Source organism: Brachyhypopomus gauderio, chromosome 18 (genome assembly GCF_052324685.1).
Source record: "Brachyhypopomus gauderio isolate BG-103 chromosome 18, BGAUD_0.2, whole genome shotgun sequence".
In the NCBI taxonomy this organism is placed as follows: domain Eukaryota; kingdom Metazoa; phylum Chordata; class Actinopteri; order Gymnotiformes; family Hypopomidae; genus Brachyhypopomus; species Brachyhypopomus gauderio.
In genome coordinates, this window is record NC_135228.1 from 11,839,666 (window position 1) to 11,852,511 (window position 12,846).

General features: G+C 40.3%; 1 protein-coding gene across 1 annotated transcript in view; it reads left to right on the plus strand.

Moving 5' to 3' along the window:
- Window positions 1–12,846, plus strand: part of mtmr1b (myotubularin related protein 1b) — a 35,922-nt gene that overhangs the window by 22,548 nt on the left and 528 nt on the right. The gene's annotated exons all lie outside the window — the stretch shown is intronic.

Below are 12,846 nucleotides of genomic sequence, written 5' to 3' on the forward strand. Positions count from 1 at the left end.
TGGTTCGAAGATTTCTTTGGTGGTAAGAGACCAAACAGGTAAGCAGTAGGAAATTGTGGACAAAATTATTGCATGAAGATATGTATAAGAAACATTGCATGTAAGATATGATATAATTTTTCTATAAACATACAATTTCTTATTTAGTTTTTTTGTTAGATTCTGCATATGATCTCGATATGTAAGATGTGAATCCAAATAAACTCCTAAGTATTTATAAGACTTTGAAATTGTTAAAGGCTGCTGTATGAGACAAATGGGCTCTGACACAGTTATGCATTTTCTAGAGGAATGAAAAAACATACATTCCGTTTTCTTAACATTTATAGTTAGTTGATTATCTTTCAACCATTCATAAAGATACTGAAGGTCATTAGACAATTTTGAATTTATGACATCTGCATTTGAACCAGAAAGGAAGATGACTGTGTCATCAGCATACAGAAGACAATTAGAATTTCTACAAATTTTGGGGAGATCATTAATATACAAAAGAAAAAGTAACGGACCCAAAATGCTACCCTGTGGGACACCCAGATTACATGCCATAGGAGAGGACTTTACATGATCAATTTTGACTGACTGATACCTGTTAGATAAGTAAGAGGAAATCATCAATATCACAGAAGAGGACAATTTAAAAGACCAAAGTTTATTTAACAAAATCTGATGATTCACTGTATCAAAGGCTTTACAAAAGTCTATAAAAATCGCACCAGTAATTTGTCCTTTGTTAAGAGAAGTTCGTACTTGTTCTGTAAAAAATAATAATGCATCCATAGTTGATCTACCAGAACAAAATCCATATTGTGAATCACTCAGAAGGTTATTTTTTTCAAGATAACAACTTAACTGATTATAAAGAGCTTTTTCCAATAATTTAGACATTACTGGAAGAATGGATATCGGTCTATAGTTTGACATAAGCGTTGGATCCTCAGATTTAAAAATAGGAGATTAAAACAACTTGTGCTGAATTTGGTTCATGATTCATCCATGCATTAAATAACTGAAAGTAACTAAGTAACTTTTACTCAAATTACATTTTAAATGAAGTAATTTTGTACTTTTACTCGAGTAAATTTTGAGATGGGTAATTTTACTTTTACTCTGAGTAGATTTTAGGCAAAGTAATGATACTTTTACTCAATTACAATTTTTCAGTACTCTTTCCACCTCTGATCACAGCACTTTGTACCTACCAAACCGCTGCAACCCATCGAGGCATGAAGTCATGTGGTATCTGGCACCAACACCTTAGCCAGACACAACACAAGGCCTTAGTTAAACGGACTTGCGTTTCCTGCTTGTCCCATATATGTTTGATCAAATTAAGATTGGGAGAATTTTGAGACCAAGTCAACATGTAATTCTTTGTCCCCAAACCATTGCTGGCCAATTTGTGCAGGGGAAATTATGCTGCTGAAAGAATCTGTTACCATTAGGGAAGACTGTTTCCAAGATGGGGTGTACTTGGTCTGCAGCAATGTTTATGCTGGTGGTATGTGTCAAAAGTAATACACACATGAATGCCTGCACTACACTAGTGCCGTGGAATCTGACTCTTTGCTCCACTTGTGCATTATTCAGCCTTGGGTGCTCATGACCCTGTCGCTGGTTCACAAGTTGTCCTTCCTTGGGCCGCTTCTGGTCATTAGTAACCACTGCATTCTGGGAACACCTCACAGGACCTGCCGCTCTGGTGACTCAATCATCTAGGCATGACAATTTTGCCCCTTTCAACTCCTACCTGTTAGATGCCCAGATTACTTGCTTCCAGCCCCTTCTCTGGTAGCTCAACGTGTTGAGCCACAGGCTCCCAATTAGAAGCAAAGTGCAGGAGCTACAGGGGTTCAAATCCCACTTCCCGTCGACAGGGGGGGACAACCGGGTCTGTTGTCCCGGGCCCCAGGGCCAGGGGGGCTCATCAAAGAGCCCAGCAATTTATTTTTTATTTAAAGTCTATAATTTTGAAATAATCTTGAAATCTTTCATTAATATAAAATTCTGTACTCAAAATAAGCTCAATGGCTAAAATATATATATTTTTTTACCTATCTGCACATTTTCCATTAAGTGCATACACCCCCGCCTCCCACTGGAAAATGGTTTGATCCAACACCGACCGTAACCGGCTGGTACCCGCCCAACAGCGGGAAATACAGTGGTGGATAGTTAAAGTAAATACAGAAATCTGGAGCGCAGAAAAGAAAGGAAAACATTTACCCGACGAATTTTAAAGTTGCATTGTGTTCCAGGTTTGAAAAGGGCTGGAATTTAGGCTAAAGTACTTGAAAATCTTTGAAATTGTAACTACTTTGTTTCACAACAAATAGCTGTCTGACTGAACAGTTCTCGTGAAGACGTTAAGATTGGGCGTTTTGAAAATAAACATCCATTAAATACTGTGATAAAAAGCGAATTATTTCGAATCATTTCGATTATATGTATAAATATTTAACTTAATTAAGTTTAACTTGCTGGAAAATATTGAACTGGACCTTGAAAGTGACGTACAAGTGCTTGAATTCCACCTTATAAAGGTGTATGAACCCTGCAAACATGACTTTGTTCATTGCGCTGAGGCGCGGCGCGCGCGAAGTTACAAAATTCGAAAGGTGCACAATCTCGCGAATCAACAGCGCGTGAGGCCCGCGCACGAGCGGTGCGACTGCGATTGCGTCATTTTCGCGCGAACCCTCGTGCTCGCGACGCGTCAAGTATAAACCAGTCAGCTGTCAGAAACAGCTTTGATGTGTGGCTATATTATATACTATATGATCTAAGTCAAGGATTGTCTGCTACAGAGGAAATTCAAATGACGTGCGCGGGGGGGGGGGGGCTCATGAAATTTTTTTTTGTCCCGGGCCCCAGCAAGACTGTCAACGGGCCTGCTTGCTTCCAATATATTAACTTCAAGAAGGGACTTTTCCCTCGCTGATGATACATCCCACCTGCTGGCAGTTGCTATTGTAATGAGACAATCAATGTTGTTCACTGTTATCACCAGAGGTGGGTAAGAACGCGTTACACTTACTCCGTTACATTTACTCAAGTAGCTTTTTGGACAAAAATGTACTTGTAAGAGTAGTTTTAACATGAACGACTTCTACTTTTACTTGAGTAAATATGTGGTGAGAAAAACGCGACTTTTACTCCGTTACAATCGGATTTGCGCCACGCGCTACCGTTACTTTCGTTTTGTAAATAATTCGTCTTTTCAGTGAGAAGACTGGCCAACTTCTCGTCATCTGAGTATGAGTGACCAATCAAATGAAGCCGGTCAATCACGTGATCACATACGCAAACTTTCTCCACCGTAGCAAGAAAGTGACAGAAAAACCTCCCGAGCATCCCTGACCTCATACAGCCAATGTTCACATTACAAACGTGTAAAAGGACAGCTATATAATGCGCTGCAAGGTTGCCAAGTTTTCAAGATCACTTTTAGTGAGATTTAAACCGGGGTGGGGGTTTGGGTGGTGAACATAAATTGTTGACGGGGGGGGGGGGGAGGGGGGTGTAAAATGGACACAAATTAAGTATTATATCATGATCGATCGATCGCCGGTGGTTGGCGCCAGAGCGAACTAGTAACTCATTGAATCATAGATGTGGATCAGAGGTAGATAAACTAGATTTTTTTCAGCGTGAGAAATCGGATGTGTGGCGTGTAAGCGTGTGAAGACGGTCAAATGCGTGTGAGTTAGTGCCTTTGTGGAACACATTAAAGTTACACAAGTCTAATAATTAAGAACAAACAAAAATACATATTATTTATAATAAATAATTTATATATATAATATTTATTTATAATAAATAATTTTTGTTATCATTAAAATTCATCGTTTCCCGTAATTCAATTTCCCATGATGTAATTTACTGACACGAGACAGTACTCATGCATTTACTCACTACTTGAGTAGCTTTTAATCAAAGCACTTTTTTACTTTTACTCAAGTAAATTTTTGGGATGCATACTTTTACTTTTACTTGAGTAACATTTGGTTCAAGTAACTGTACTTTTACTTGAGTAAAATTGTTGAATACTCTACCCACCTCTGGTTATCACTCTTCGTTAGGTGTAATAATGTGTTTTTATGTTGGAGTTAATCAGCGTGTTTGTGTGTAGGAGCAACAAGGCTGGTCTTTCTTCTGTCTTCCAAAGTTCACTCATGTTACTCCACAGCTGTGTTCTTTTCTCTCTGGCTTCATCCAGTAACCGCTTTCATCAGATTTTAAATGCTAATGCTTGCCTACAAAGCCAAAAATGGACCAACCCCTTCCTACGTTATGTCAGCGGTCAAAGCTCCATGCCTCAAGCACTTCAAGTACAGCTTGGCTTCAAAGACCATCCTTCAAGTTCTGTGGAAACATTAGGATTCCCTGGCCTGGCCTGCAAACCGTCCCAACAGTCAGTCATAAAATGTGATTTCTATGAAAAAACCCAACTACACGGGAAGGTATGATGTTTATCCTGAGCAAATATCAATGAAACAAGGATTTCATCACTATCGATGTTTATTGCTTTGAACCGAATAATCTGTAAAGAACAATTACACATACAGTATTTCATGGAGACCACATAGTCATCCTAGTCTACACAACAAATGAAGGACAGGAGTTTTACTGTGTTGTAAATGTATTTCTTGCACTTGGTGCACTTATGCTGTGTCTTCCGTGTCCATTCTATGGACACACATACACCGCAACATCTCCTATTATTGCTACCAGCTGCAACCTGGAATGATGAAAAGACTTCAGTAATTTTATGAACAGCCCTGTCTCTGCATCTCACTCACTGACTCACTCACTCACACATATAATTACAGTAGGTCAATATAGGAGAGTCAGAAATACACAGAAATACTGCCAAAAGTATTCACTCACCCATCCAAATGATCAGAATCAGGTGTTCCAATTACTTCCATGGCCACGGGTGTATAAAATAAGCACCTAGGCATGCAGACTGTTTTTATAAACATTTATCAAAGAATGGATCACTCTCAGGAGCTTAGTGAATTCCAGCGTGGAACTGTGACAGGATGCCACCTGTACAACAAAGTCGTGAAATTTCCTCGCTCCTAAATATTAAATACGGAGCAGTGTGATAGATTCAAAAGTGTTAGAAGACGTTGAGACACAACAGATTTGTTAAATGCTTCAGTATTGTTCATATATTTTTGCAACCGTTGATTAGGTCTTGTGGATGTTGGGGAAACATTGGAGGTTTGTTGAGGGAGGAGGCTCTGGAAAACAGAGACAGTAGGATCGTCCACGTGGCTGGAGGCTAGTTCGCTCTTGACCCGAACGCAACGCTTCAAGTGGTCCAGGACCTCGGGGTGTCCTCGGCAGGAGCAGTTATAGAATACCTGCTTCTGTGGAAAAATTAGCTAATTATGAGTCTCTTGCCTGCTTGACCTGGTAACCTACAAGGAGTGAGTTGTAGTTGTTGTTAAGGGAATGTTATTTACCTTGGATGCACATCTCGCCGCAAATCTGGAATTAGTAAACAATGACCTGTGCCGCGAGAGGCACACCTTCCTGAATCCGTACAGATTGAGTTGGCGCACAAAGTTTTTCATACTTGTTGATACGAAGATCTTAGAATCTTCCCGCCTGTTGAGAATTTCGTGCACGAGCAGCTCATAATCAATAACCACGTTGATCCCTTGTGGGTCCCATCTGATAGATTTGTAGGTCTCGTTCTCCACTATGTGCCACATGAGCGCGGCGAAGTTAATCTTGAAAGGAGCCTAGCTGTCTCCTAGAACTTCGATGCGTGGCTTTTTGAGAACGGATTCCCGGACAAGCACTTGAAATGCTTCTTCCTCCAAGTAAGCTTTTTAAATGTTGTATAGAAACTAGGGGTGGGCATAGATTAATTTTTTTAATCTAGATTAATCTCACTGAAATCTTGAAATTAATCTAGATTAATCTATATTAAAATGGCTCATATGCGTGCTACCCAAGTAATGACTAAAAGTCAGTTTTTGAGATAGGGTTTCTTAATACAGAGGGTGCATTAGACCAGGGGCTCATCTCCTGTTTCCAAAATGCATCAATGACTGCTTGAGGAAGCTGTTCTACTTTGATACTTGAAGAAAAAAAACATGCTCAATAAAATGGAGGCTACTCGTGTTCAACGGTTTATTCAGTTAAACATGAATTTGTAAGCCTACATACTGTACATTAAATAACATGTTTATTCAGCTAAACATGATATTTGAAATGTAAGACAACATTTAGTACATTTAAACTCACGGACGTAATTTTCAAAAGTCAGTTTTGGTCCTCTGTAGTTTTAACGGTTAAAAAGAAATATATATATATATATTTTTTTAACGGAGTGTCTATTTGCACCCGGGTACAAGTAGCATTTGCCACACAACGAGGCTATTTTCACCCCTTAATTTAAAAAAAAGAAAGCGAACCCATCTGCGCATGTCTACTAATGAATGCGCGGGAGCGAAAAGGCGCAAATTTAAAGGAACCGAAACGGACACAGTAGGAAACGGTAAGCAGAATTTGGTTAATAGTTATATATAAAGGTCCATCACTCAATTTAACTCTACATTTTAAAATATATATTTAAGAAATAGTGTGAGAATTATTATCCAACAAACACTGATATATTTTTGAGCTAATAGGAGCATAATAGTGGCGAACGTAAAGTGTTACCGGGTGGGGGGTGTAAAATGGACACAGCGAGAAAAAAAGACAGATTTCAAGTGTGCAGAAACAGTCTAAATAGTTTGAACTAACCTAGTGAAAACCGGGACATTAAATGATTTTTATTTTTTGCCGGGACCGAATATTAAAAAGAAGGAAAACCGGGACAGCAACGTGAAAACCGGGACAGGTGGCAACACTAAACGTAGCTCGCGCTACAGAGCTTGGAGGCGGACACAAACGCTGAGGAGAGCGAGATTTATTAATGGGAATTCCAGTCGTTCAAACAGGCAGGGGTCATAACGGGCGAGCCATCCAGGTTTGACAAATAAACAGGCATGACGATACTAAGAATTAAACTAAGACACAGAACGAACACTTCAAATCAAACACGGGGTAAACGCATACAAACTAGAAAATCAGGCTACGGAAAACACAGACGACTGAGCAACGAAACGAGTAGAACTCAGAGACCAGGAAGCGTAGAACACTGAACAAAGAGCATGAATAACAAGAGCACAACACGACCAAAGAGCATGAATAACAAGAGCACAAACTAACCAAATAGAACAAAACAACTGATAACCGATAAGTGAAACACTAGGACTATAAATACACAGAACTAAACTAGACACACAGGTGAAGACACTGATGACACGGGCGTGTCAGACGAGGGGAAACCATGGAGACAGACACGCAGGGAACAACACAGACACGAGGAGCAGCAACCCGAAGTGACAGCTAGAGAGGGGGCGTAGCTCTACGTGACAGTCGCATTGCTATCTTACAAAAACAATTTTGTCCAGTCTATTTTTTGAGTTTTGTGTAAAATTATATAATTTTGTCTTTTTGTTCTCTATTTTTGTGTTGTTTCAGTACACACAAAGGACATGAATGTGTATAACAAAAGATGTACAGTCCTTTTGAATTAAGGTCTTTGCATGACAGAGTCAATATGCCAGACTTATAATGTAATGACTATTTTATATAAGCTAATATTTGTGTTTTCTCCCAAGAAGGAAGAAAAGCTAAAGAACATTTGTGAAGGATACTCCTTCGACAGTTGTGAGGAATTCCAGAGAGCACTGAGATTATGGAGTGAAGAGGGCTACCATCCAATGCACAAAATTAAAATTTATTTAAACATGATGTAAATAATAAAAACCCCAATTTATTTCTTTAAAAAATGTACAAACCATCCAGAAAAAATGAATTAAAAAGTCAAATCTGTCTTCTGCATTCTGTGAAATTAAATAAAATTAAAGAGGCTGATAATGTACTGGCAGGAAGAATATTTGTATACATCATACTGTAACGCTGGCGACTGGGTGAAGGACGAGACACAGAATCCTGTTCGCTACAGACGTTACTTTATTTGTCTTTACACATATAGCGCAGACAGTGCACGTTTAACATTCAGACATATAGAGACACGTAGACTCAAACAACGACGAGCACAAGACACTGCGCGAACGCACATTAAATAGACAAACTACATAAACCCCACGTGATGACGAGACGAGCCACAGGTGAGACGAATTATCACAGGACGCAACCGCACCCACGGAGATCCACTGACGCAGACGACGTAAACACGCCCAAAGGGAGGGGTCGGGGACCGTAACGTGACACATACAATGTGGTGTACATATCAGGGTGCTACAGACAGATATTAACTTGTGTTACATTTTGTTTTAACATTATTTATCACTGGCAGTGTATATTACATGTAGTATTTACCATGTGATTACTGCCATTAGCGGTAAGCGACTTAGGATAATTAAATTGCTATTTAAATTCTAAGCATGGTAAAGAAAAAGACTCACAAGTGAAAAACAAAATTCAAACTGAGGTCTACCCCATAACCCCAAATAAAAGTATCTTCACTTCTTGTAAATTAATTTTGTAAGTAAAATGGAACACAAAAGAATAGTACTAATCTTTGATAAATCAAAATGTTGGGTGCAAATAGTACACACTGCTACGTATAGCCGGGTGCAAATAGCACACACTGCTGCATATACCCGGGTGCAAATAGCACACACTGCTATGTACACCCGGGTGCAAATAGCACACACTGCTATGTACACCCGGGTGCAAATAGCACACACTGCTGCATATACTCGGGTGCAAATAACCAGTGGGGAACCGTCAGGGCCCTCTACGCCCTCTCAGAGGGCCTAAAATATTCTTAAAGCATTATATATATATAATTATCCAATTTTATTTTATCTACTTACAGTTTGACATTCGACATCTAAACAATTACAAAAATATAAGCAAATAAAATATTCACCCGTGTCTATTCAATCTGTGTTGGAAGGTGAGGGGTTAAGTGGAAGCCTGTGAGCCTGTGTCTCCCCCTATCAGGACTGTGATGCCCGCTGTTCGTTTACAGAGGGCCTGGCAGTTATAATTCAGCGCAATACCAGTTTCAAATGACAGCAAAATTGACCAATCATATCTTCTCTCTTAGTGGGCGGGCTTAACTGTATGATAATTTCCGCCCGCTGTGGCGACGCTAGCTGTCGTTAGCGCCACCGCTAGCTAGTTTCGATTCATCCCTTTGACGTCCTCGTGCGCGTTGTTTACATATTCCGCTTGAACCTTATTTTGTTTGGAAACTTATTTTGCTTAAGACGTTAACTAGTACAGATATTATTGTTTATTGCGTTTTTAAAGCTGTACTGTCGTCTCAGTTTTTCTTTATTGCAGTTTATTAGGAAAGGAAAAAAAAAATTTCGGGGGGGGGGGGGGGGGGGGGGGGTAGCGGGCCCAGGTTTAAAGGTCACGGTTCGCTACTGCAAATAACACATACTGCTGCATATACCCGGGTGCAAATAGCATCTGCCAATATTTAAATAGCGACGAATCTAGCGCTAGGACCATGCAGAAAATGACCGCTCCGAGCTCCGCTCCGGTAACACTTTACGTTCCTAAAAATGAATTTTCCATGAAGCAAACCTGGCGACTTCGTGGCTGCATCCATGTAAACACACGTACGATTTGTAATTCACAGGTTTGAAAACTCGTTCTCGCCCCTACTGTGCAATTTGGTTAGGAATACAGCCGAGCTAAACTATCAAGTTGAAAGTCATCATAGTTTGCTTATCTATTTTGACCCAGTTCCCAATCCAACTATAAGAATAGATTAACGGTATCAAAGAGTATCAAATTAACGAACGCCGTTAACGGCCTACCACTAATAGTCGACTAACTACCGTTGTCTTTTTCTTTCACATGCTCTGACTTGCCTGTTAAAATGTCTGCTATTTTTAGGTTTGGTGTTTTAACTTGTACTAAGTGTGTCTCACAGCTTTTCCAAGAAAGGCTGAAGTATACCGACTTATGCCGCAGTGGCTGCTTTTGAAATTGAAGTGTGTGTGTGAGAGATGAAGTTAATGATGTGTCTGACTGTTAGGGGTGGGCGGATCGATATTTATATCGATAGTATCGATACAAAGGTGAAAATATCGATTCTTTTGCTGCAGTTTAGAGGTCTGCGCGGGACTGCTTTTTTAATCCCACTCCCGCTTGTTTTAACCCCGCTCCCACCAAAAAATCGCTTGTTTTAGTCCCGCTCCCGCCCGCACGAGCCAAAAAATCGATTGTTTTAATCCCGCACCCGTCCGCCACATACACATTTCTGTTGCCCCCCCCCCCCCCCCCCCCCCCCCCCCCGCAATCCTAATATGAATTGAATTAATTAGATTTAGTACTAAGGAAAATAAGTATTTAGTCAGTCACCAATTGTGCAAGTTCTCCCACTTAAAAAGATGAGAGAGGCCGGTAATTGACATCATAGGTAGACCTCAACTATGAAAGACAAAATGTGAAAAAAAATTGAGAAAATCATTTTGTCTGACTTTTAAAGAATTTATTTACAAATAATGGTGGAAAATAAGTATTTGGTCACCTACAAACAAGCAAGATTTCTGGCTGTCACAGACCTGTAACTTCTTTTTTAAGAGGCTCCTCTTTCCCCAACTCATTACCTGTATTAATGGCACCTATTTGAAGTCGTTAACAGTATAAAAGACACCTGCCCACAACCTCAAACAGTCACACTCCAAACTCCACTATGGTGAAGACGAAAGAGCTGTCGGAGGACACCAGAGACCGAATTGTAGGCTGGGAAGACTGAATCTGCAATAGGCAAGCAGCTTGGTGTGAAGAAATCTACTGTGGGAGCAATAATCAGAAAATGGAAGACCTACAAGACCACTACTAATCTCCCTTGATTTGGGGCTCCACGCAAGATCTCAGCCCGTGGGGTCAAAATGATCACAAGAACGGTGAGGAAAAATCCCAGAACCACAAGGGGGGGATCTAGTGAATGACCTGCAGAAAGCTGGGACCAACGTTACAAAGGCTACCATCAGCAACATACTACGACGCCAGGGACTCAGATCTTGCAGTGCCAGATGTGTCCCCCTGCTTAAGCCAGGCACGTCTGAAGTTTGCTAGAGAGCATTTGGATGTTCCAGAAGAGTATTGGGAGAATGTCATATGGTCAGATGAAACCAAAGTAGAACTATTTGGTAAAAACACAACTCGTCGTGTTTGGAGGACAGTGAATGCTGAGTTGCATCCAAAGAACACCATACCAACTGTCAAGCATGGGGGTGGCAACATCATGCTTTGGGGCTGTTTCTCTGCAAAGGGACCAGGATGACTGGTCCGTGTACATGAAAGAATGAATGGGGCCATGTATTGTGAGATTTTGGGTGCAAACCTCCTTCCATCAGCAAGGGCAATGAAGATGAAACGTGAGGAGATCTGCATGGAGGAATGGGCCAACATACCAGCAACAGTATGTGCCAACTTTGTGAAGACTTACAAAAAAACGTTTGACCTCTGTCATTGCCAACAGAGGATATACAACAAAGTATTGAGATGAACTTTTGTTATTGACCAAATACTTATTTTCCACCATTATTTGCAATTATCAGACAAAATGATTTTCTCAAATTTTTTTTCACATTTTGACATTCATAGTTGAGGTCAACCTATGATGTCAATTACCGGCCTCTCTCATCTTTTTAAGTGGGAGAACTTTCACAATTGGTGACTGACTAAATACTTATTTTCCCCACTGTATTAAAACAGCAATATAGCGATGGATCGCGCTGTCCCATTTCTTACCACAGTCCAAACAAATGCCGTCAGGTGACGTACACCAACACTTTCTGATATCAATTTCCCTCTCCATTAATTACAATGGAATATGACTTCCATACATCAGACTTTCCTGTAGTTGGCTTAATTGTGGTGTATTCGCCTGTTTTAATTGAATTTTCCACAGCTGAAACTGGTTGACCGTCTACAGCAGGGGTCGGCAACCTATGGCACGCGTGCCACCATTGGCACGAGGCATAATCACTGGCACGCGACACGCTGGACCAGCATCAGCAAAAATATATATAATTTAATATAAATTATTATATTAATGGATTATAATTTCACGTAAAAAGTATCGCCCCCCCAACGGTTTGGAAGTATCGGTATCGGCGATACTAACCAGTATCGTATCGGTATCGTATAGTGTGGTTATCTCTGCGTTCCACTGGTTCTGGTAGGATCCTCCATTTGTTTTGGATGTGAACCTGGGAGCTATCAGCAGGTTGGAGACCATTGGGGTGCAAAGTCATGGAGAGAATACACGAGGCCTAGAGTCTCTCTCTCTCTCTTTCTCTCTCTACATACCTGGACACATTATCACATAAATGTAATTTCATGTAAAATGCATCATTCATGCACCTCTAAAAATCCACTCTTTCACTTCAAGGACTTGAGAAACCCCAGGTTTGCCTATAAAAAGCAGGAACAGAGCAAGCTGGAGATCCTTGGGATGTTGTCCAAGTACGCCTTCCCCCTCTCTCACAATTTGGTACGATCCAAAGCAACTGCCACGAGCCTGCGGTTCTGCTTTAAACTGCAAAGTACTTCGCTGCTTTCCTTAATGCTAAGGACATCAGTAGGAATTACACCAATGTTGCCTTAGCAACACAACATGTTTTACAGTGTTCCGGTACTAAAACATCCATAAACATCTAATCACCAAAATCATTCCATATTTATTACTATTTAACTGGAAAACTCCCACATGATGTATTTCAGAAATGTTTACATGGTGTCCATCTACATGCACTTTCAAATTTGGATTTTTATTTA